The sequence below is a fragment of the Phyllobates terribilis genome, unplaced genomic scaffold, assembly GCF_046119375.1.
Source record: "Phyllobates terribilis strain yellow unplaced genomic scaffold, ASM4611937v1 Scaffold_35__1_contigs__length_13245226, whole genome shotgun sequence".
Taxonomy (NCBI): domain Eukaryota; kingdom Metazoa; phylum Chordata; class Amphibia; order Anura; family Dendrobatidae; genus Phyllobates; species Phyllobates terribilis.
Window position 1 is genome coordinate 9,552,665 of NW_027362795.1, and position 26,346 is coordinate 9,579,010.

The 26,346-nt window shown below is 47.7% G+C and overlaps 1 pseudogene; it reads left to right on the forward strand.

The window, feature by feature from the left end:
- Positions 1 to 278: 278 nt before the first annotated feature.
- LOC141182642 (uncharacterized) overlaps positions 279 to 26,346 on the forward strand; it is a 107,092-nt pseudogene continuing 81,024 nt past the window's right edge.

Consider the following 26,346-nt stretch of genomic DNA (forward strand, 5'->3'; position numbering starts at 1 on the left):
CACCTCGTACACACGACTCTGCTCCGTACACCTAGTACACACGCGGCTCCGCTCCGTACACCTCGTACACGCACGGCTCCGCTCCGTACACCTCGTACACACATGGCTCTGCTACATCCACACTGTAAACCCCTCCTGACCCCACACATAAACTTCAGCTCATCCAGCACCATGACAACCAGCACAGCAGAGTCCTGCATCCACTGAGGCCCCTGATCATGTGACCCCTGACTCCTCCCCTCCTGTGACCTCATCACAGCTCCTGTGCGCACGGAGCAGCCATATATGTGGTGGCGGCTCTGCAGGTGGAGGTATGTGGAGACCCCATTACTGGGCGCAGGGGGCATTAACCCCTTCAGCACGGAGACTCTTTTGGGGTCTTGTGTTGCCCCTTTATAAGAATCATAAGGTTTTTGTTCTGTTTCCTGTAATAGATACATACGACCCAACTATGGAGACAGGAAGGAGGAAACGTATTGTTCTCATAGTACAGAACCCCTTTACTGCCCCCACAGTGTAATGCCCCCATTATGCCCCTTATGCAGGATGTATGATGCCCCCCACAGTGTAATGCCCCCATTATGCCCCTTATGCAGGATGTATGATGCCCCCCACAGTGTAATGCCCCCATTATGCCCCTTATGCAGGATGTATGATGCCCCCACAGTGTAATGCCCCCATTATGCCCCTTATGCAGGATAGAGCCTAGAGAAAATGGAGTAGGACACCCAAACAATCAGAAACAAGGAAAAACTTATTTCAATTTAAAAACACTTTTATTAGATAGAAAAATTAAAAGAGTTTCCTTTTCAATATATATATGTGACACTAATAGAAAGAGGTCATACAGGGTAAGAGAAACACACATAGCAGTTACGGCAACTCGTTTGTGGGTCCCCCGGGAGAATAATGCAAAAAAACCCCGTCAAAGGGTACAAGATAGCATAGTGTGTATGCAATGTATACCATTATAGGGCGTAAGTAAGAGTTCAGAGTCAAAAAACAAGAGAAAAATGGCCACCACTCAGATAAGAGAAATAATGGCCAGGATACAGAGACAATGCATAGTATAGGACTCACCCATGGGGACTAGGGTAACCACGTGGCCGTACTGCAGCCCCGACGCGCGTTTCGCGTGGCTTCCTCGGGGGACTGTGGTTGTGGATGGGGTGGGCACCTTTAAATATACCTCAGGATGCAGCGCTGATTAGTGCAGCGCATGTGGAGCGACAACATCCCCCCATACCGCGTCACGTCCGGCCAATTTCCCGGAGAAGCGCGGGCAGCGACATACTAAAATGACGTCACCGCCCACACCTCCCACGTACGGAAGCCCGACGGGACGCGGCCAAGGGAGGGCGGCGCTGCACATGCGCCGCTCAGCCGCCGCCATGGCGGGTGAGGGCAAAGAAAAGGGCAAAAAACATACATTGCTGCGAGTTGGATGTGGGACAAGATATGGACACGGTGAGTGTCCCATTCATGCCTAAACAGCACAATAATATCACCATAAGTATGCATCAGTGTGAATAAAACAGGGAGCATATTTGCCCATACATAGCGCAGCAGTGGTTATCACATTTACACAGAACGACAGGGACAGGCAAGTTTAAATGTATAGTGTAGTATATATTGCCAAATTGAAGGCATGTGGAGAGTCCAGTAGTTGCACAGTTGTCACCATTCACGGGAATCGTGTCATCAAGAGCTGGGGTGCATGATAAGTAACAATAAATTGGCTCCTAAGAATTATTTGTAACGATGAATATTCATAAGCACTATAGGTGCCCATCCCACATTCGTCCGAAACTCATCCTAAATAGTGCGGAGGTATAGATGGTGGTGCCTAAATATGAAGAAATGATAAAGAGAACAGAAAAATAAATAAAAAAATAGAAACATATATAATACTAAAATGAAAATCCACATTTAAAAACGAAGGAGAGGAGAACTCACAAGAATGAAGAGAAACTGTTGTATTCATTGAGACCGCCAGGGGTCACCGTATCCAAAATCGCAATCCAGCGGCACTCCAACTGCGCCAAGATGCGTTTGTAATCGCCTCCCCTAGTACCCAAATGTACCATATCGATACCAATAAACTTAAGGAGGGAGGGGTCGCAGTTATGGCGCAGTCTGAAGTGCCGCGGGACAGTCTTAAGTGTTGACACATCCAACACATCCTTTGCGGCCACCACATCCCTAACGTGTTCCCTAACACGAACCCGGAATTCACGAGACGTGAGTCCCACATAGTTCAAATTACATGGACAAGTGGCCATATAAATAACGTGTGTAGAACTGCAAGAGATGTGATGGGTGATTTTAAATTCCCTGCCATGATTGGTGGAAAAAGATTTAGCCCTAGTGATATTACGACAGGCCATGCATGATCCACAAGGATAACATCCCCCATCGCGATTTAGTTATCCCAAATGGGGTTGGCGTAGGGACCACATAGTGGCTCCTGACTAGTGAGTCCTTCAAACTTTTTCCTCTTCTGGCTGTCATTAAAGGTCTGTCAGGTAGGATCCTGCCAAGCACCGGTTCCGTTTTGAGGATGGACCAGTGCTTCTCAAGGATCCCCCGAATGGTCTGCCAGTGGCTGTTATACGTTGATATAAATCTTAATGGAGGATCTCTTTCATACGATCTACCAACACTAGTCAAGAGGAGATCACGTGGGGTCCCCTTATCACGTCTGTAGCCTCTCTTAATGCTCCGTGCACTGTAGCCCCGTTCCTGAAATCTTTGGCGCAGGTCCCGAGACTGAGACTCAAACGCCATATCGGTAGAACAAATGCGTTTGGTTCTAAGATACTGTCCAACAGGAATGGCCCGAATAGTAGCCGGTGTATGGGCTGATGTTGCATGCAAAAGTGCATTGACCGATGTTTTCTTACGAAACACGTCGGTCTGAAGTAGGCCATCCTGCTGGACAGTAATACCGATATCCAAAAAGTCTATGTGGGTAGAGTTCCATGTATACGTAAGTCTGATGTTCATTTGATTAATATTAAGAAAAGTAATGAAGTTGTGAAGCTCAGCCTCGGAACCCTGCCAAATAATAAAAATGTCGTCTATGTATCTATACCAGCACTGCGCATGGGAGGCGGCGCACGCGCCATCGCCGAGAGCCTCCCTCTCCCAAAAACCGAGAAAGAGGTTGGCGTAAGATGGCGCACATGCCGCACCCATCGCAGTGCCACGTTTCTGAAGAAAAAAACGGTCTTTAAATGTGAAAAAGTTGTGGGTAAGTATGAATTCCAGTAGTTCAAGGACCAGTGCACGAAGTGAGGCATCCAGACTGCTAGTCTCAAGAAAAAAACTTACTGCACGCAATCCATCTGTGTGGCCAATGCTGGTATATAATGATTCAACGTCAACAGCCACCAGCAGACTACCCGGATCAAGATATACACCATCAATTTTACCGAGGACATCTCCAGTGTCCCTGACATAGGAGGGCAACGTCTCCACAAGTGGATGTAAATAATGCTCAATAAATTTACAGATAGGGTCACATAGCCCTCCAATGCCAGAGACAATGGGACGTCCCGGTGGGTCCAAGAGATTTTTATGAACCTTAGGGAGTAGGTAGAACGTGGGAACTATTGGGTGTTTGGTACAAAGGCCATCAAAAACTTTTTTAGGGATAATGCCCTGTTCATATGCCCGCTCCAAAATGTCGAGAAGGTCGGCACTGAAGGATATCATGGGATTATTAGGTAAAGTATCATAGGACGCACGGTCCCTAAGGAGTTTGAAGGCCTCCTTTTCATACTTCACAACCGGCCAGATCACAACATTTCCCCCCTTGTCCGCAGGTTTAAAAACTACATCTTTAAAAGATTGTAGTTCTTTCAAAGCTTCTTTCTGTTGGATTGTAAGGTTGTGGTGTTTGGGTCCACCCGATAGGGCCCTAAGGTCCCTACTAACCAATTTATTAAATATCTCCACCTGTGGGCAGAGGGAGAAGGGGGGAAATGTGGTAGATCTGGCCAGAATAGAACACGGGAAAGTACCTGTGTTAACGGAGTTGCCCTCTCCCTCTAGCTCTTCCAGAGCCGATAGAGCCTCTCTCTCCAGGGTCGTGTCAGGATTCATATCAAACGTTGGTTTCATGTGTAATCTACGTAGAATTACTTTTCTAAGGAAAAGCTGTAAGTCCTTCAATACTGTGAAGAAATTATAACCGTTAGTCGGAACAAAAGTCAATCCCAAAGAGAGTACTTCAATCTGGCAGTCAGAAAGAGTGTGTGTGGACAAATTAATTACCTCTAATTTATTTGGTTTTGATTTTTTCTCCAGAGAGTGGGGGGGTGTCAATTTACGTTTTGAGTAGGTTTTACCCCTTAATTGTCCATGCTGTTTGTCATTCACAAATTTAGTGCCACCGACATTGGATTGATTACTTGTGGAGGTCCCTTCATCCATAGAGGATAATGATGACACTGAGTTCCACCGATTCTCCCATGTTTGTCTATTGGGGCCCTTGTGTCCTCTCCACTTGTAGACCCGTTTGGAATTAAAATCAGAGAGATCCCTCTGATATTTTTTGGTTTTGGTAGCCACTATTTCCTTTTCCCACTTCACAAAATCAGAATCCAAATCAGTATTGAATTTATTCCATCCCTCAGGGGTCAATTTAGTAGATATCAAATTTTGGAGACGATCAATCTCTGTCTCAATAATTTGTAAAGAAGACTCATTAGATTTGATCAAAAGCTCCATAAAGCCCTTGGAGCATACCGAGGACAGTTTTTCCCATTGGGTCTTTAGTGCATCATCATCAAAGTTATGTGCTGGAAAAACCTGGATCCGTAGACCCCTGGGGATCAGTCCCCTAATGATGTAGCGCTCAAGAAACGCTTTGTTCCACCAAAGGCGGATTTTTTTGTTATACAGGGTTCTCAATTCATCAAGTAAGTCCTCATTCTCCCTCGTATTTAAAACCACGGTGGTTTCCTCCCCGAAGACCTTATTAAGTTGCGTGAGCCACGTCTGCTCACGTATTTTGTGATCCATCTGTTCAGCTCCACACGCTGTGAAAAGACACAGTATCAGCAAATGACAAAAAATCCTGAGGTATATTTAAAGGTGCCCACCCCATCCACAACCACAGCCCCCCGAGGAAGCCACGCGAAACGCGCGTCGGGGCTGCAGTACGGCCACGTGGTTACCCTAGTCCCCATGGGTGAGTCCTATACTATGCATTGTCTCTGTATCCTGGCCATTATTTCTCTTATCTGAGTGGTGGCCATTTTTCTCTTGTTTTTTGACTCTGAACTCTTACTTACGCCCTATAATGGTATACATTGCATACACACTATGCTATCTTGTACCCTTTGACGGGGTTTTTTTGCATTATTCTCCCGGGGGACCCACAAACGAGTTGCCGTAACTGCTATGTGTGTTTCTCTTACCCTGTATGACCTCTTTCTATTAGTGTCACATATATATATTGAAAAGGAAACTCTTTTAATTTTTCTATCTAATAAAAGTGTTTTTAAATTGAAATAAGTTTTTCCTTGTTTCTGATTGTTTGGGTGTCCTACTCCATTTTCTCTAGGCTCTATGTTCGATTAAGGAGTACCCTGTTTATTGTACTATGCATCATGGTGTTTGATCCAATTTTTTGCCCTTATGCAGGATGTATGATGCCCCCACAGTGTAATGCCCCCATTATGCCCCTTATACAGGATGTATGATGCCCCCACACAGTGTAATGCCCCCATTATGCCCCTTATGCAGGATGTATGATGCTCCCACACAGTGTAATGCCCCCATTATGCCCCTCATGTAGGATGTATGATCCCCCCACACAGTGTAATGCCCCCATTATGCTTATGTATTATGTATGATGCCCCCATTATGCCCCTCACAATGTGATGCCCCCATTATGCCCCTTATGCAGTATGTATGATTCCCCCCCACACAGTGTAATGCCACCATTATGCCCCTCACACAGTGTGATGCCTCCATTATGCCCCTTATACAGTACTAGATGGTGGCCCGATTCTAATGCATCGGGTATTCTAGAATAGGTATGCGGCCGACCGGGCGCAGTCAGCAGAGCTGTGTTTAAATTTTGAGCCAAAATCGCTGATTGGTCGAGGCCGGCAACCGTGACCAATCAACAAAGCGGTGTTAAAATTTGGCGCCTATATCGCTGATTGGTCGAGGCCGGCGGCCGCGACTAATCAGGAGAGCGGGATTTAAATTTGGCGCCAATAATGCTGATTGGTCGCGGCCAGTAAACGTGACCAATGAGCAGAGTGGTATTTAAATTTGGCGCCAATTATGGTGATTGGTCTCGGCCGAGACCAATTAGCACAGCGGTGTTTAAATTTGGCACTAATAATGCTGATTATTCGAGACCGGTAACCGCGACCAATCAGCAGAGCGGTGTTTAAATTTGGCGCCAATTTCGCTGCTTGGTCGCGGCCGGCCACCGCGACCAATCATCGAAGCGGTGTTTAAATTTGGCACCAATATGGCTGATTGGTCACGGCCGGTGGTTGCGACCAATCAGCAGAGCGGTGTTTAAATTTTGCGCCAATACTGCTGATTGATCTCGGCCGGCGTCCTCGACCAATCAGCAGAGCGTTGCTTAAATTTGGCGCCAAAATCGCTGATTGGTCGAGGCCGCCGTCCGCGACCAATCAGCAATTTTGGCGCAAAATTTAAACAACGCTCTGCTGATTGATCGCGTCCGTCAGCCGCGACTAATCCGCGATTTTGGGGCCAAATTTAAATTGGGCACCAATAATGCTGATGGGTCGCGGCCGGCGACCGCGACCAATCAGCAGAGCGTTGTTTAAATTTGGCACAAAAAACGCAGATTGGTCACGGCCGGTGGTTGCGACCGATCAGCAGAGTGAGGTTTAAATTTGGCGCCAATACTGCTGATTGATCTCGGCCAGCGACCGCGATCGATCAGCAGAGCGGTGTTTAAATTTGGCGCCAAAATCGCTGATTGGTCGCAGCTGGAGTCCGCGACCGATCAGCAGAGCGTTGTTTAAATTTTGGGCCAATCTCGCTGATTGGACGCGTCTGGCGTCCGCGACCAATCAGCAGAGCGTTGTTTACATTTTGCACCAATACTGCTGATTGATCTCGGCCAGCGACCGCAATCAATCAGCAGAGCGGTGTTTAAATTTGGCGCCAAAATCGCTGATTGGTCACAGCTGGAGTCCACGACCAATCAGCACAGCAGTGTTTAAATTTGGCGCCAATCTCGCTAATTGGTCGCCGATGGTGTCCGCGACCAATCAGCAGAGCGTTGTTTAAATTTTGCGCCAAGCTCGCTGATTGGTCGCGGCTGGCGTCCGCGACCAATTAGCACAGCAGTGTTTAAATGTGGCGGTAAGATCGGTGATTGGTCGCGGCCGCTATTTAAATGTAGCGCCCAAATCGGTGATTGGTCGCGGGCAGCGGCCGCGACCAATCAGCAGAGCGGTGTTTAACTTTAGCGCCAAGATCCCTGATTGGTCGCGCTCTCCGCACGCGACCAATCCGCGAATCGTATTGGTGAGGAGCAGGGAGCGGAATCGTATTAGTGAGGACCGGGGAGCGCCGCTGCCTGTGCGGGTACTTCCGCTGCGAGAACCCGGGACATGAGCGGGCGCTCGGAGCAGAAGTATCCCGACCCGCAGCGCCGCTCCCCGGTACTCTCTTCACACCCTAGCCGCTGATGTCCCCACAGTATCCTCATGGTGTTACAAAGGTCCGGACATTTGTTTTAAAAATCGGTGATTGGTCGCTGGCGCTACCCGCGACCAATCACCGATTTGGGCGCCAAATTTAAATATCGGCCGTGACCAATCAGCACAGCGGTGTTTAAATGTGGAGCCAAGATCGGTGATTGGTCGCGGCCGATATTTAAATTTAGCGCCCAAATCGGTGATTGGTCGCGGGCCAAGACAGTGACCAATCACCGATTTGTGCGGCAGATTTAAATAGCGGCCGCTCCCTGGTCCTCCCTTCACACCCTAGCCGCCTGGATGTCAGCGGCGCTGCCTGTGCGGATACTTCCACTCCGAGAACCCGGGACATGAGCGAGCGCTCGGAGCAGAAGTATCCCGACCCGCAGCGCCGCTCCCCGGTCCTCCCTTCACGCCCTAGCCGCTGATGTCCCCACAGTATCCGCATGGTGTTACAAAGGTCCGGACATTTGTGTTAAAAATCGCTGATTGGTCGCAGGCGCTGCCCGCGACCAATCACCGATTTGGGCGCTAAATTTAAATATCGGCCGCGACCAATCGCTGATCTTGGCTCCACATTTAAACACCGCTGTGCTGATTGGTCGCCGACGCTGTGCGCGACCAATCACCGATTTTGGCGGCACATTTAAATAGCGTCTGCGACCAATCATTACAGCGGTGTTTAAATCTGGAGCCAAGATCGGTGATTGGTCGCGGCCGATATTTAAATTTGGCGCCCAAATCGGTGATTGGTCGCGGGCAGCGCCCGCGACCAATCACCAATTTTTAACACAAATGTCCGGACCTTTGTAACACCATGCGGATACTGTGGGGACATCAGCGGCTAGGGTGTGAAGGGAGGACCGGGGAGCGGCGCTGCGGGTCGGGATACTTCTGCTCCAAGCGCCCGCTCATGCCCCGGGTTCTCGGAGCGGAAGTATCCGCACGGGCAGCTGCGCTGACATCCATGCGGCTAGGGTGTGAAGGGAGGATCGGGGAGCGGCGCTGACATCCAATTGGTCGCGGCCGCTATTTAAATCTGCCGCACAAATCGGTGATTGGTCGCTGTCTTGGCCCGCGACCAATCACCGATTTGGGCGCTAAATTTAAATATCGGCCGCGACCAATCACCGATCTTGGCTTCACATTTAAACACCGCTGTGCTGATTGGTCGCGGCCGATATTTAAATTTGCTGCCCAAATCGGTGATTGGTCGCGGCCGATATTTAAAGTTAAGCACCCCTGTGCTGATTGGTCGCCGACGCTGCCCGCGACCAATCACCGATCTTGGCTCCACATTTAAACACCGCTGTGCTGATTGGTTGCGGCCGATATTTAAATTTGGCGCCCAAATCGGTGATTGGTCACGGGCAGCGTCGGCGACCAATCTGCACAGCGGTGCTTAACTCAGTGATTGGTCGCGGTCTTCGGACCCGACCAATCATCGAATCGTCTTGGTGAGGACCGGGGAGCGGCGCTGCCTGTGCGGCTACTTACGCTGCAAGAACCCGGGACATAGCGGGCGCTCGCAGCAGAAGTATCCTGACCCGCAGCGGCGGGTCAGCGGCGCCGGCGGTCCTTCTGCTGCTACCGGCCGGGAGATGAGCGCCTCGCGGCGCTCATCTCCCGGCTGCATCTCCGTCCCGCAGATGGGTCCAGCGGTCGGGTTCCTTCTGCTGTTGCCGGCCGGGAGATGAGCTCCTCGCGCCGGTCATCTCCCGGCTGCATCGCCGCTCAGCTCCGTCCCGCAGATGAGCCACTAACGGCCGCCATCTTTTTTCAGAAATCCCGCGGCGCTGATTGGCCGCTGGCGGACCAATGAGCGACGCGGGATTTCCTGGACAGACAGACAGACACACAGACAGACAGACGGGATAAGACAATTATATAGTAGATGTATGATGCACCCACACAGTGTAATGCCCCCATTATGCCCCTTATGCAGTATCTATGATGCCCCCACACAGTGTAATGCCCCCATTATGCCCTTTATGCAGTATGTATGATGTCCCCACACAGAGTAATGTTCCTATAGTACCACCTTCCCCCCACACACACAGTATAATGTTCCCATAATATCGCCTGAGGTCCTGCAGTTGGAATAAGTCCTGAGGTCCTGCACGTGGAATGATTCCTCTGGGATTGGTTTTCCCTTTGCCTGCTCCCCTACATGTAAACCCTCAAGCATGTATGCATGCATGTAGGGGAGCAGGCCTTACCAGATATCGAGGCTTTGTACAGTAATATACCGCATGAGGATGGTATCAGAGGAGTAAGACATTTCTTGAAATCGAGATCAATAGAGTGTAGCAGACATAATGACTTCATGGAGGATCTTTTAAAATTCACTCTTGTTCATAACTTCTTTCTTTTTGACAGGAAGTTATTCACTAGCTCAGGGGTACTGCGATGGGGAGCCCCTGTGCCCCCTCATATGCTAACCTAGTTTTGAGCTGGTGGGAGAAAACCACAATATTCTGGGATGATCATAAGTGGTAGCAACCATATATTGGGGTATGGTATAGATATATTCACGACATTTTTATCATCTGGTCAGGGACGAGTGAACAATTTCTTGAATTTGTCAAGGAACTCAATGTCAATAGCGATGGCCTTAGAGGTACATCAGAGGTTAATTATAACCAGTTGCTTTTCCTGGATGTACTAATCAAGAAAGAACTGGATGGGACCCTAGGGACATTCATCTACCATAAACCGACAAGCACTAATGGTCTATGGAAGTGGGATAGCCACCGCTCCATCCCCCTTAAAAAAGGAATACCCAAGGGCCAATTTTTACAGTTGAGAAGGCACTGTACTAATGTCACAGATATTAATATACAGGCAATAGACATGAACACCAAATTCAAGGAAAAAGGTACCCACAGTACATTTTGGATTTCACACAATTGTTTGCAGAAAATTGGGAGAGACAGACACTCCTCCATACCTAACCAAGAGACCAAGAAAAATTTAGGATAACACAATTAATAGGAAGTTGTGATAATCAGAGTGACCATATCTTTAACCCCTTAACAACATTAGACGTACTAACACGCATCTGTGCCCTGGGACTTAAGAGCCAGACCCCTATTAGTACGTCATCGCGATCACGCGCGCACACAGGCTGTGCGGGCGCGATCGCCGCTTGGTGTCAGCTGACACCCGGTACTATGTGCAGGGAGCGGTCCCGCACCGCTCCCAGCACATTAACCCCCGCAATGCTGCGATCGAAGTCAATCGCAGCATTGCGGTGGCAAGGGGAGGTGATCGCAGATACTCACCTCCTCTTCCGGCCTCCAGCTCTGTCTGCCGTGGCTTCCAGGATGTTGCCATGACGACCCGATGACAACATCCGGGTCACCAGACAACAGGAAGATTGTTTGGACATGCGCAGTGCATCTCCAAACTATCTTCTCCCTGTCCAGCGCTGACAGCCTGCATAGCACAGGGATGGTGCTGCATTCCTGTGCCATGCAGGCGATCAGAATAAAAAAAGTGAAAGTCCCAGAGTGGGACAAAGTAATAAAGTATAAAAACTATCAGAAAGTGAAAAAAAAAATAAAAAAAAAATTGTAAAAATATATAAAAAAAAAATCCACCAAAAATAAAAATAGAATGTACCCATCAATAAATGTTATTATAAAAATAAAAAAAACAATAAAAGTACACATATTTGGTATTGCCGCGTCCGGAACAACCTGACCTATAAAACTTTCCCACTAGTTAACCCCTTCAGTGAACAAGGGAAAAAAAATAAATAAAAATGAAGCAAAAAACAATGCTTTATCATCATACCGCCAAACAAAAAATGGAATAACACGTAATCAAAAAGACGAATATAAATAAAAATGGTACCGCTGAAAACGTCATCTCGTCCCGCAAAAAACAAGCCACCATACAGCTCCATCAGCCGAAAAATAAAAAAGTTATAGCTCTCAGAATAAAGCTATGCTAAAAAATATTTTTTTCTATAAAATTGCTTTTATTATGTAAAAGTGCAAAACATAGAAAAACGATATAAATGTGGTACCGCTGTAAACGTACTGACCCAAAGAATAAATCTACCTTATCAATTTTACCACACGCGGAACAGAATAAAAAAAAAAACAATTCCTGAATTGTTGGTTTTTGTTTGTTCTGCCTCCCAAAAATCGGAATAGAAAGCGATCAAAAAATGTCACGTGCCTGAAAATGGCACCAATAACAACGTCAACTCATCCCGCAAAAAACAAGCCGTCACATGACTGTCTGCCAAAATCTGGGAAAAATTATAGCTCTCAAAATATGGCGATGCAAAAACTAGATTTTACAAAAAATGCGTCTTTTAGTGTGTGACAGCTGTCAGTCATAAAAACTCCATATGATTCTGGTATCACTGTAATCGCACGGACCCGAAGAATAAAGTCGTCTAATCACTTATACCGCATGAAGAACGGCGTAAAAAATAAACTCTCGGGTTAGGGTTGGGCTAGGGTTAGGGCTGGGTTTGGGGTTAGGGTTGTGATGGGGTTGGGATTTTTTTCAAAAGTAAGAAAAAAAGATGACGATATGGCGACTAGTGTTGAGCTCAAGTGCTCGCTACTTGAGTTTGCATCGGGTGCTCGGGTATGCATTGAGTATCGTGGGTATTTGAGTGACATGCTCGAGTCTCCGCCCCATATGCTTCGCGGCCAAAAAAACTTCGTGGGGATTGCCTGCCATGCACGAGCGATCCCCGCATGTTTTTTTTTGGGTGTCTAATAACATTGAAACATGCAGGGCAGGGACTCGAGCATGTCACTCGAGCACACACAGTACATGGTGCATACCTGAGTACCCGATGCAAACTCAAGTAGCGAGCACTTGCGCTCAAGACTAATGACAACTTATTCAATATGATGACCTAATGTTATCAAATTCTGTGTCGTACCTCTGGGTTCAAAATGTTCACTATACACCTTAACAAAATCCTTGAGGGGTATAGTTTCCAAAATGGGGTCACTTGGGGGGGAGCTCCACTGTTTAGTCACATCAGGGGCTCTCCAAACGCGACATGGTGTCCGCTAACAAATTGAATGGAAAATCGGCTCAAATTGTTAGCGGACACCATGTTGCGTTTGGAGAGCCCCTGTGTGCCCAAACATTGGAGCTCCCCCACAAGTGACCCCATTTTGGAAACTAGACCCCCCAAGGCACCTATCTAGATGCATAGTGAGCACTTGGAACCCCCAGGTGCTTCACAAATTGATTCGTAAAAATGAAAAAGTGAAAAAAAAACACTTTTTCATTTTTACGAATCAATTTGTAAAGCACCTGGGGGTTCCAAGTGCTCACTATGCATCTAGATAGGTGCCTTTGGGGGTCTAGTTTCCAAAATGGGGTCACTTGTGGGGGAGCTCCAATGTTTAGGCACATCAGGGGCTCTCCAAACGCAACATGGCGTCCGCTAATTATTCAAGCAAATTTTACAATCAAAAAGTCAAATGGCGCTCCTTCCCTTCCAAGCCCTGCCGAGCGCCCAAACAGTGTTTTTTCCCCACATATGGGGTATCTGCGTGCCCAGGGGAAATTGCACAACAAATTTTGGGGTCCATTTTTTCTTGTTACCCCTGTGAAAATAAAAAAAATTGGGTCTAAAGTAACATTTTTGTGAAAAAAGTTAAATGTTCATTTTTTTCTTCCACATTCCAAAAATTCCTGTGAAGCACCTGAAGGGTTAATAAAGTTCTTGAATGTGGTTTTGGGCACCTTGAGGGGTGCAGTTTTTAGAATGGTGTCACTTTTGGGTATTTTCTGTCATAAAGACCTCTCAAAGTGACCTCAAATGTGATGTGGTCCCTAAAATAAATGGTTTTGTAAATTTTGTTGGAAAAATGAGAAATCGCTGGTCAACTTTTAACCCTTTTAGCTCCCTAAGAAAAAAAAATTTTGGTTCCAAAATTGTGCTGATGTAAAGTAGACATGTGGGAAATGTTATTTATTAACTATTTTGTGTGACATATCTCTCTGATTTAAGGGCATAAAAATTCAAAGTTTGAAAATTGCAAAATTTTCAAAATTTTTGCCAAATTTCCGTTTTTTTCACAAATAAACGCAAGTGATATCGAAGAAATTTTTCCACAATCATGAAGTACAATATGTCACGAAAAAACAATCTCAGAATCAGGGGGATCCGTTGAAGCGTTCCAAAGTAATTACCGCATAAAGTGACAGTGGTCAGAATTGTAAAAATTGGCCTGGTCATTAACGTGCAAACCACCCTCAGGGGTTAAGTGGTTAATATCCTCAGAAAACACTGCTATATACTTGTGGTCGACCCGGACCTGAGGGTGCTGTGGGATGTACTGTCAAAACAACTTTCAGAAAGGGTCGTTTAATTAGGGACCGTTTAGTGCATAGTTTCTATTAAAAAAAACTCCACCGAAGGGGACTTGGCTAGATAGAACAGTTTGCGGTTTCTTTAGATGTGGAGAACGTTGTACATGTAATTGGATGAGACCATGTAAATCTTTCTCGAGCTCCTCCACGGGTAAAACCTTTTTTCAGAGGGATTATTCCAACTGTAAAACGTCAGGACTTATATATATGGCCACATGCACTTGCCCCCTAGATTATGTATGCAGGACCAAGAGGGAGTCTAGGAGGAGGGTGTGGGAGGGGGAATTTGGGTGATATACACCATGGTCGGGACACTCCATTAGTGAGACATATGAACAGTGTACATCGATGTGAAACCGGAGACATCTTATGTATCATTGAGATGGTTAAACCTAATGTGAGAGGAGGTGATCACAATAGATGTATCCTCAAAAAGGAAAGTGAATTTTTAGATGTTATTCACTAGCCACTCAATGAGCAAATTCCCTATGCCTGTTTTGTATGAATACAGCCCCATTCTGGATTACATTTTTGGATTTTATACTCTACCCATTGCTACTCCGTTCCCTGTGAATGGGGTTCACATATTGTTGTACTTCATCGAGATATTTGAGCTTTTATATAAGAATTATTTCTTATCAGTTATATCACACACATATACTATTTAGTAACTAACAAGTGTGGTGTTCCTTGTGTATCTCTAATTATACAATAGGGATCAAATTTGACCATTTAGGAATATACTGTGGTCCATCATCCCTATTTTATGTAGTGATATTGTAGATCTACATGCTTATTGCATGATGGGAGGATGAGCTATTCTTGTTTTTAGTCTCCTATCATGCTGATCTCAGAGATGGGACTTTTCTATATTGCTGGAACGCAATCCAAATTCATTATGCACTCCAGCATGGAACTCATGCACAGTCATACATAGGAGACCGTAATGCTCTCCAGCATAGAATACACACATCCAGGCATGCGCAATCGCTGACAATGACCCTAGATGCGCTCTGGCATGGAGTGCATAACTACGGCCATGCGCAGTGTTAGACATCAGGCGTTTGCTGGATCTGAAATTGGGTCAGAATCATCAGTGGATTCTGTGGTCTCCCATTCTGGTCCAGCCAGGGCAGATGCTGCTCAGCATCACCATCAGTCCCAACGCCTAGCTAGTGCACGAGATGTACAAGCTGTCTCTCGGGTCTTTGTTCCTAGTAGTGTTAAGAATAGGTTGCGGAGGGGAACATGGCTGCTACAGCCTAAGTCCAGGGTGAACTGCACTGAGCATGCCCGTGACATGGCGGACTGTGATTGGTGGTTGGATGTCAGGTGATCCGGTGACCTGGCACCGCCTGATTGGTCGCGGGTGACGTCATCAGTAGTGCGACCAATAATACGACTGTGGGCAGGGCTTAGTCTTTAAATAGCCCGACCACAAACATGGTGCTCTCTGATCATTCCATTTAGGTTGTGCTCTTGTGTGGACGCTTGTCTGTTTGGGCTCCACGTGCTCCCTAGCTGCTCTCTCCGTGACCTTCCGATGCCAGAGTTCGCTCGGGTGATTAGCACAGGTCGCTTAGGCAGGCTTAGCTGTGTTTAGGGAGGTAGTTCCCGTTTGGCATTCTGGCTCCGGCAAGGGGGTTGCTATACACCCCGAGCAGACTGCGGGGTCCGTATCCCTGGCACTGCCTGCTAGCCACTTGGAGAGTTAATCCGCAGGCTGGTCACACACCGGCTGGGAGCACGTACACTCCGGCGTGAGTCATACACACCTCCTAGCGCCTGCTGCGTAGCCTCTGTGCAGTCAACAGAGCTACGGCTACGTTATTTGTCGCACATCTATCGTGCAGTTAACGGAGATAGTGCGAATCCCTTTTCCCGTCCCGGTGTGTAGTAACACTGGAGGGATTTATACTTTAGTTGGTTGTTTTACATTCTTACCCGGTAGGTGTTCGGCTGCAGTCTTCTAGGCTGCATCACGGACCCCGGGTTCGGTTGCTTTCCATTTTAATAAAGTTGTTGCAACCGTCCCCTTAACATGCAGTCCCAGGTACGAGTGGCACGGAGGCAATCAGTTTATCTGGCGTTTCAGTGTAAAGTGCGTCACTTCCGGACATGAACACTAGGGGATGGACATTATCAGACCTCTAGCGCATGAGAAGTAGCGCAGCCACAATACATTATTATAGACATACTCCATTCTATATATCCTATGACAATTCACCTCTAGGAATGGGAATGGGTCTCCTAGTCTGGGGAGGGGTTTTGGATGAAGTGGGATATTTATACATGGACATATGGCTATTAGGCACACTATGCTGAACATCATGAATTATCATCCCTGTATCAAGCCTCCTGATGAAACTAGTGGGGAAATGCACTGAGGTGGATTATTGAAGCATTCTCTGGTGAGTACCATACCCTTTCCATTTATATATAGCTTGAGACATATCTGATCCTATTTAATGTATCAGTGTATTTTTTATATATATCAGGGTTAACTAGGGCTTCTGAGGTACAGCCACCAGTGAGCACAGGTGCCATTGTCGTTCCTTAGAGTGCCAACCTCCGTGGCTAGGCAGTATCAGCTTTGTTTAGGTACAGGATAGGGTAAGGTAGTGACTGTATCAATTATTCAGCAGCATCATTGCTTACATCTGTTTATATAGATCCACAACAGTATCTCGGACCTCCCTCTCCTTCCCCATCATCACAGTTTCAGCGAGATCCACATTCCCGTGACGGTGATACCATTGAATAGAATAGTGAATCAGGAGTTGAAAGCTCCCTGATCCACCATTCAGCATTTGTCTGTGAGTCTGAGACTCCGTGCACTGCAGCCACAAACACGTCACTACATCACGGCTGTATTGTGGAGACTCAGTTTGACCAAGGTTTCTGACCTTAATTAGCCGTTGTGTTTTTGCTGCCAAGAGATTCAGAAATGTTGCCGACATTTCTGCACCAAATACTCAATGTGCACACATACCTTAGGGTTATGGCTTGTTCACTATCATCATAAGGAAAGACCAGGTGATGCAAATTTCCCAGATTTATAAAAAGCCAGCCTCCTCTAACCTTGTGCCCAAAAAAACGCAGCCATGGGTTCTTCTAAGCAGCTGCCGAGCACTCTGAAAATGAAAATGGTGGAGGCCACAAAGCAGGAGAAGACCATAAGAAGATAGCAAAGCTTTTTCAATTTGCCCTTTGTTACAGGGCTTTATTCCGTATATTAATTATTAATGCCAGCCTTGGCTATCAATAACCAATATCCGGCTAATACCTCACATGTTACGTACACTGATTCACATGCTATAAACTATACTGAACGGCGACTAACTGAGATGAAACCGCGTACCAATGAAAGATATTTATTACACACAAGTCTTCAGTTATTATACTACTAATTACCGCACTAACACAGTACAAATAATAATATATAATTAGCCCCACAGTACCCTAATTATACTTCCCACCCACTTACCTAAAAACATACATACATTAATAAGAGTCCACCGCCCATCACTAACTATTCCTACAGAGAACAAGGGGTTAATAGCAGCGATATTTAACAGAGTCCAGGTACTGTGAGGCTGAAGATCCTGCTTGAGGGTGACCACAGTTGCTTGATGGTAGGAGAGTGGGTGCTGCAGCCTGAAGGAACGCTGGGGTCATGTGGGGTGAAGAGAGGCAGAAGATCAGGTCAGAAGGTGAGCAGCAGAGTGTGACAGGCTGCCCGCTGCGGCACACAGAGAGGACATGGAGAGAGGAGGAGGAGGAGGCCATGGATGAAGGTGCTGCTGCGGAGTACAGTGCAGGACAGGAGCAGAGCTGAGGCTGGAGAGCAGAGGAGATGAAGCGACTGCAGGCAAAGGATGACACAGAGAGGAGGAGGAGGCCATGGATGAAGGGGCTGCTGCAGAGTACAGTGCAGGATGGGAGCAGAGCTGAGTCTGCTGAGCAGAGGAGATGAAGGGACTGCGGGCAAAGGATGACACAGAGAGGAGGAGGGGGCCATGGATGAAGGGGCTGCTGCAGAGTACAGTGCAGGATGGGTGCAGGGCTGAGGCTGGAGAGCAGAGGAGATGAAGCGACTGCAGGCAAAGGATGACACAGAGAGGAGGAGGAGGCCATGGATGAAGGGGCTGCTGCAGAGTACAGTGCAGGATGGGAGCAGAGCTGAGTCTGCTGAGCAGAGGAGATGAAGGGACTGCGGGCAGAGGATGACACAGAGAGGAGGAGGGGGCTATGGATGAAGGGGCTGCTGCGGAGTACAGTGCAGGACGGGAGCAGGGCTGAGACTGGAGAGCAGAGGAGATAAAGGGACTGCAGGCAAAGGATGACACAGAGAGGAGGAGGGGGCCATGGATGAAGGGTCTGCTGCGGAGTACAGTGCAGGACGGGAGCAGGGCTGAGGCTGGAGAGCAGAGGAGATGAAGGGACTGCGGGCAGAGGATGACACAGAGGAGGAGGGGGCCATGGATGAAGGGTCTGCTGCGGAGTACAGTGCAGGAAGGGAGCAGGGCTGAGGCTGGAGAGCAGAGGAGATAAAGGGACTGCAAGCAGAGGATGACACAGAGAGGAGGAGGGGGCCATGGATGAAGGGGCTGCTGCGGAGTACAGTGCAGGATGGGAGCAGGGCTGAGACTGGAGAGCAGAGGAGATGAAGGGACTGCGGGCAGAGGATGACACAGAGAGGAGGAGGGGGCCATGGATGAAGGGGCTGCTGCGGAGTACAGTGCAGGATGGGAGCAGGGCTGAGGCTGGAGAGCAGAGGAGATGAAGGGACTGCGGGCAGAGGATGACACAGAGGAGGAGGGGGCCATGGATGAAGGGTCTGCTGCGGAGTACAGTGCAGGACGGGAGCAGGGCTGAGGCTGGAGAGCAGAGGAGATAAAGGGACTGCAAGCAGAGGATGACACAGAGAGGAGGAGGGGGCCATGGATGAAGGGGCTGCTGCGGAGTACAGTGCAGGATGGGAGCAGGGCTGAGACTGGAGAGCAGAGGAGATGAAGGGACTGCGGGCAAAGGATGACACAGAGGAGGAGGGGGCCATGGATGAAGGGGCTGCTGCGGAGTACAGTGCAGGATGGGAGCAGGGCTGAGACTGGAGAGCAGAGGAGATGAAGGGACTGCGGGCAGAGGATGACACAGAAAGGAGGAGGGGGCCATGGATGAAGGGGCTGCTGCGGAGTACAGTGCAGGGCTGAGGCTGGAGAGCAGAGGAGATGAAGGGACTGCAAGCAGAGGATGACACAGAGAGGAGGAGGGCGCCATGGATGAAGGGGCTGCTGCGGAGTACAGTGCAGGACGGGAGCAGGGCTGAGGCTGGAGAGCAGAGGAGATGAAGGGACTGCGGGCAAAGGATGACACAGAGAGGAGGAGGGGGCCATGGATGAAGGGGCTGCTGCAGAGTACAGTGCAGGACGGGAGCAGGGCTGAGGCTGGAGAGCAGAGGAGATGAAGGGACTGCGGGCAAAGGATGACACAGAGAGGAGGAGGGGGCCATGGATGAAGGGGCTGCTGCGGAGTACAGTGCAGGACGGGAGCAGGGCTGAGGCTGGAGAGCAGAGGAGATGAAGGGACTGCGGGCAAAGGATGACACAGAGAGGAGGAGGGGGCCATGGATGAAGGGGCTGCTGCGGAGTACAGTGCAGGACGGGAGCAGGGCTGAGGCTGGAGAGCAGAGGAGATGAAGGGACTGCGGGCAAAGGATGACACAGAGAGGAGGAGGGGGCCATGGATGAAGGGGCTGCTGCGGAGTACAGTGCAGGACGGGAGCAGGGCTGAGGCTGGAGAGCAGAGGAGATGAAGGGACTGCGGGCAAAGGATGACACAGAGAGGAGGAGGGGGCCATGGATGAAGGGGCTGCTGCGGAGTACAGTGCAGGACGGGAGCAGGGCTGAGGCTGGAGAGCAGAGGAGATGAAGGGACTGCGGGCAAAGGATGACACAGAGAGGAGGAGGGGGACATGGATGAAGGGGCTGCTGCGGAGTACAGTGCAGGACGGGAGCAGGGCTGAGACTGGAGAGCAGAGGAGATGAAGGGACTGCGGGCAGAGGATGACACAGAGAGGAGGAGGGGGACATGGATGAAGGGGCTGCTGCGGAGTACAGTGCAGGACGGGAGCAGGGCTGAGGCTGGAGAGCAGAGGAGATGAAGGGACTGCGGGCAGAGGATGACACAGAGAGGAGGAGGGGGCCATGGATGAAGGGGCTGCTGCGGAGTACAGTGCAGGACGGGAGCAGAGCTGAGGCTGCTGAGCAGAGGAGATGAAGGGACTGCGGGCAAAGGATGACACAGAGAGGAGGAGGGGGCCATGGATGAAGGGGCTGCTGCGGAGTATAATGCAGGACGGGAGCAGGGCTGAGGCTGGAGAGCAGAGGAGATGAAGGGACTGCGGGCAGAGGATGACACAGAGAGGAGGAGTGGGCCATGGATGAAGGGGCTGCTGCGGAGTACAGTGCAGGATGGGAGCAGGGCTGAAACTGGAGAGCAGAGGAGATGAAGGGACTGCGGGCAGAGGATGACACAGAGAGGAGGAGGGGGCCACGGATGAAGGGGCTGCTGCGGAGTACAGTGCAGGACGGGAGCAGGGCTGAGGCTGGAGAGCAGAGGAGATGAAGGGACTGCGGGCAAAGGATGACACAGAGAGGAGGAGGGGGCCATGGATGAAGGGGCTGCTGCGGAGTACAGTGCAGGACGGGAGCAGGGCTGAGGCTGGAGAGCAGAGGAGATGAAGGGACTGCGGGCAGAGGATGACACAGAGAGGAGGAGGGGGCCACGGATGAAGGGGCTGCTGCGGAGTACAGTGCAGGACGGGAGCAGGACTGAGGCTGGAGAGCAGAGGAGATGAAGGGACTGCGGGCAAAGGATGACACAGAGAGGAGGAGGGGGCCATGGATGAAGGGGCTGCTGCGGAGTACAGTGCAGGACGGGAGCAGGGCTGAGGCTGGAGAGCAGAGGAGATGAAGGGACTGCGGGCAAAGGATGACACGTGGAGCTAGAGAGGAGGGGAACAGCGGCAGGTCAGGTGGAGGCAGGCAGGGAAGTAGAAGAGTAGAGCGTGCAAGCACTGCCATTTTGCGATGACCTCCGCCCTCCTCCTGCTATGCATGCTGGACACGAGTGCCAGCATGGCGTTATGATGACATTGCATACACAGGCATCCCTGTATGCACCTGTGCGCACCCGGCGGCAGGGCGCTTTGAAGTGCGGGGCGCCCACACTGATATGATTATATCAGTGCTGGCGTCTGGACCCCTGCAGGCAGCGGCTATTGCCAGGACAAGGATCTCTTTGATCCTTTTATCCTAGCAGTGTGACTCTCTACTGACATGGTAATTAACCATGTCAGCCTATAGTCACAGGCAATAGATGGACATCTGTCCATCTTCTTTTGACATGCCCAGACTTTTCTTGTCCTGGGCATATCTGAACAGTGGGGGGATTATTATAAAGGGGGCCAACTATGTATGTGTGGAGGCACAATTATATTTATGTGCATGTGGACATATATAAGTGTGGGGACACATGGGGACATAGGCACATAAGGCAATACACTGTGTGCCAAATTATTAGGCAAATGAGTATTTTGATCACATGATATTTTTTATACATGTTGTCCTACTCCAAGCTGCATGGGCTTGAGAGCCAACTACCAATTAAGTAAATCTGATGATGTGCATCTCTGTAATGAGGAGGGGGTGCTGACTAATGACATCAACACCCTATATGAGGTGTGCTTATTTATTAGGCAACTTCCTTTCCTTTGGCAAAATGGGTCAGAAGAGAGATTTGACGGGCTCTGAAAAGTCCAAAATTGTGAGATGTCTTGCAGAGGGATGCAGCAGTCTTGAAATTTCCAAACTTTTGAAGCGTGATAACCGAACAATCATGGGTTTCATGGCAAATAGCCAACAGGGTTGCAAGAAGCGTGTTGGCCAAAAAAGGCGCAAAATAACTGCCCATGAATTGAGGAAAATCAAGCGTGAAGCTGCCAAGATGCCATTCGCCACCAGTTTTGCCATATTTCAGAGCTGCAACGTGTGCGATACTCAGGGACATGGCCACAGTAAGGAAGGCTGAAAAACGACCACTTTTGAACAAGAAACATAAGATAAAATGTCAAGAATGGGCAAAGAAATATCTTGACTGATCTTTTCAAAGGTTTTATGGACTGATGAAATGAGAGTGACTCTGGATGGGCCAGAGGCTGGATCAGTAAAGGGCAAAGAACTCCACTCCGACTCAGACACCAGAAAGGTGTAGGTTGGGTACTGGTATGGGCTGGTATCATCAAAGATGAACTTGCGGGACCTTTTCGGGTTGAGGATGGAGTGAAGCTCAACTCCCAGACCTACTGCCAGTTTCTGGAAGACAACTTCTTCAAGCAGTGGTACAGGAAGAAGTCGGTATCGTTCAAGAAAAACATGATTTTCATGCAGGACAATGCTCCATCACATGCATCCAACTACTCCACGACGTGGCTGGCCAGTAAAGGTCTAAAAAAAGAAAAAATAATGACATGGCCCCCTTGTTCACCTGATCTGAACCCCATAGAGAACCTGTGGTCCATCATAAAATGTGAGATCTACAGGGAGGGAAAACAGTACACCTCTCGGAACAGTGTCTGGGAGGCTGTGGTGGCTGCTGCATGCAATGTTGATCGAAAACAGATCAAGCAACTGACAGAATCTATGGATGGAAGGCTGTTGAGTGTCATCATAAAGAAAGGTGGCTATACTGATCACTATTTTTTTGTTTTGCATGTCAGAAATGTTTATTTCTAAATTTTGTGCACTGATATTGGTTTTCCTGGTGAAAATAAACAAGTGAGGTGGGATTATATTTGGTTTTTATTAAGTTTCCTAATAATTCTGCACAGTAATAGTTACTTGCACAAACAGATATCCTCCTAAGAGAGCAAAATCTAAAAAAAAAAACACTCCAACTTCCAAAAATATTAAGCTTGGATATTTGAGTCTTTTGGGTTGATTGAGAACATAGTTGTTGATCAATAATAAAAATAATCCTCTAAAATACAACTTGCCTAATAATTCGGCACGCAGTGTATATGCACATGCATATACAGGTACTTCTCACTAAATTAGAATATCAAAAAGTTACTTTATTTCAGTTCTTCAATACAAAAAGTGAAACTCATATTATATAGCGTCATTACAAACAGAGTGATCTATTTCAAATGTTTATTTCAGTTAAGGTTGATTATGGCTTACATCCAATGAAAACACACAAGTCATTATCTCAGTAAATTAGAATATTTTATAACACCAGCTTGAAAAATTATTTTAAAATCTGAATTGTTGGCCTACTGAAATGTATGTTCAGTAAATGCACTCAATACTTGGTCGGGGCTCCTTTTGCATCAATGCGGCGTGGCATGGAGGCGATCAACTGTGACACTGCTGAGGTGTTATGGAAGCCCAAGTTGCTTTGATAGCAGCCTTCAGCTCATCTGCATTGTTGCGTCTGGGGTCTTTCATCTTCTTCTTGACAATACCCCATAGATTCTCTATAGGGTTAAGGTCAGAAGAGTTTGCTGACCAATCAAGCCCAGTGATACTGTTGTTTGTGAACCAGGTATTGGTACTTTTGGCAGTGTGGACAGTTACCAAATCCTGCTGGAGAATGAAATTTCGATCTCCCAAAAGCTTGTCAGCGGAGGGAAGCTTGAACTGCTCTAAAATGTCCTGGTAGACGGCTGCGCTGACTTTGGTCTTGATAAAACACAGTGGACCTTCGCCAGCAGATGACATGGCTCCCCAAACCATCACTATTTGTGGAAACTTCACACTAGACCTCAAGCAGCTTGGATTGTGACCCCTCCATTCTTCCTCCAGACTCTGGGACCTTGATTTCCAACACCTTGGAACACTGAGCAAAAGTCCAGGTCTTTTTCTCCTTGGCCCAGGTAAGACGCTTCTGGCGTTGTCTGTTGGTCATGAGTGGCTTGACACAAGGAATGCGACACTTGTAGCCCATGTCCTGGATACGTTTGTGTGTGGTGGCTCTTGAAACAATGACTCCAGCAGCAGTCCACTCCTTGGGAATCTCCCCCACATTTTTGAATGGCCTTTTCTCAACAATCCTTTCAAAGTTGTGGTTATCCCGGTTGCTTGTGCACCTTTTTCTACCACACTTTTTCCTTCCACTCAACTTTCCATTAATATGCTTGGATACAGCACTCTGTGAACAGCCAGCTTCTTTAGCAATGGCCTTTTGTGGCTTAGCCTCCTTGTGTGGTGTGTCAATGACTGCCTTCTGGACATCTGTCAAGTCAGAAGTTTTCCCCATGATTGTGGAGCCTACTGAAACAGACTAAGGGACCTTTTTAAATGCTTAGGAAGCCTTTGCAGATGTTTTTTTGTTAATTATTCTAATTTTCTGAGATAATGACTTTTTTTGTGTTTTCATTGGCTTTAAGCCATAATCATCAACATTAACAGAACTAAACAATTGAAATAGATCACCCTGTTTGTAATGACTCTATATAATGAGTTTCCTTTTTTTTTATTGAAGAACTGAAATAAATTGACTTTTTGATGATATTCTAGTGAGATGCACCTGTGTATATATATGAATTCGCATACATGGTAGTATGAAAAAACATACAGTACAGACCAAAAGTTTGGACACACCTTCTCATTTAAATACTTTTCTGTATTTTCATGACTATGAAAATTGTACATTCACACTGAAGGCATCAAAACTATGAATTAACACATGTGGAATTATATACTTAACAAAAAAGTGTGAAACAACTGAAAATATGTCTTATATTCTAGGTTCTTCAAAGTACCCACCTTTTGCTTTCATGACTGCTTTGCACACTCTTTGCATTCTCTTGATGATCTTCAAGAGGTAGTCACCGGAAATGGTTTTCACTTCACAGGTGTGCACTGTCAGGTTTAATAAGTGGGATTTCTTGCCTTATAAATGGGGTTGGGACCATCAGTTGTGTTGTGCAGAAGTCTGGTGGATACACAGCTGATAGTCCTACTGAATAGACTGTTAGAATTTGTATTATGGCAAGAAAAAAGCAGCTAAGTAAAGAACAACGAGTGGCCATCATTACTTTAAGAAATGAAGGTCAGTGCGAAAAATGAAGGTCAGTGCGAAAAATTGGGAAAACTTTGAAAGTGTCCCCAAGTGCAGTTGCAAAACCCATCAAGCGCTACAAAGAAACTGGCTCACATGAGGACCGCCCCAGGAAAGGAAGACCAAGAGTCACATCTGCTTCTGAGGATAAGTTTATCCGAGTCACCAGCCTCAGAAATCGCAGGTTAACAGCAGCTCAGGTTAGAGACCAGGTCAATGCCACACAGAGTTCTAGCAGCAGACACACCTCTTCAACAACTGTTAAGAGGAGACTTTGTGCAGCAGGCCTTCATGGTAAAATAGCTGCTAGGAAACCACTGCTAAGGACAGGCAACAAGCAGAAGAGACTTGTTTGGGCTAAAGAACACAAGGAATGGACATTAGACCAGTGGAAATCTGTGCTTTGGTCTGATGAGTTCAAATTTGAGATCTTTGGTTCCAACCACCGTGTGTTTGTGCGATGCAGAAAAGGTGAATGGATGGACTCTACATGCCTGGTTCCCACCGTGAGGCATGGAGGAGGAGGTGTGATGGTGTGGGGGTGCTTTGCTGGTGACACTGTTTGAGATTTATTCAAAATTGAAGGAATACTGAACCAGCATGGCTACCACAGCATCTTGCAGCGGCATGCTTTTCCATCCGGTTTGCGTTTAGTTGGACCATCATTCATTTTTCAACAGACAATGACCCCAAACACACCTCCAGGCTGTGTAAGGGCTATTTGACCAAGAAGGAGAGTGATGGGGTGCTACGCCAGATGACCTGGCCTCCACAGTCACCAGACCTGAACCCAATCGAGATGGATTGGGGTGAGCTGGTCCGCAGAGTGAAGGCAACAGGGCAAACAAGTGCTAAGCACATCTGGGCACTCCTTCAAGATTGTTGGAAGACCATTTCTGGTGACTACCTCTTGAAGCTCATCAAGAGAATGCCAAGAGGGTGCAAAGCAGTCATCAAAGCAAAGGGTGGCTACTTTGAAGAACCTAGAATATAAGACATATTTTCAGTTGTTTCACACTTTTTTGTTAAGTATATAATTCCACATGTGTTAATTCATAGTTTTGATGCCTTCAGTGTGAATGTACAATTTTCATAGCATAGTCATGAAAATACGGAAAATCTTTAAATGAGGTGTGTCCAAACTTTTGGTCTAATA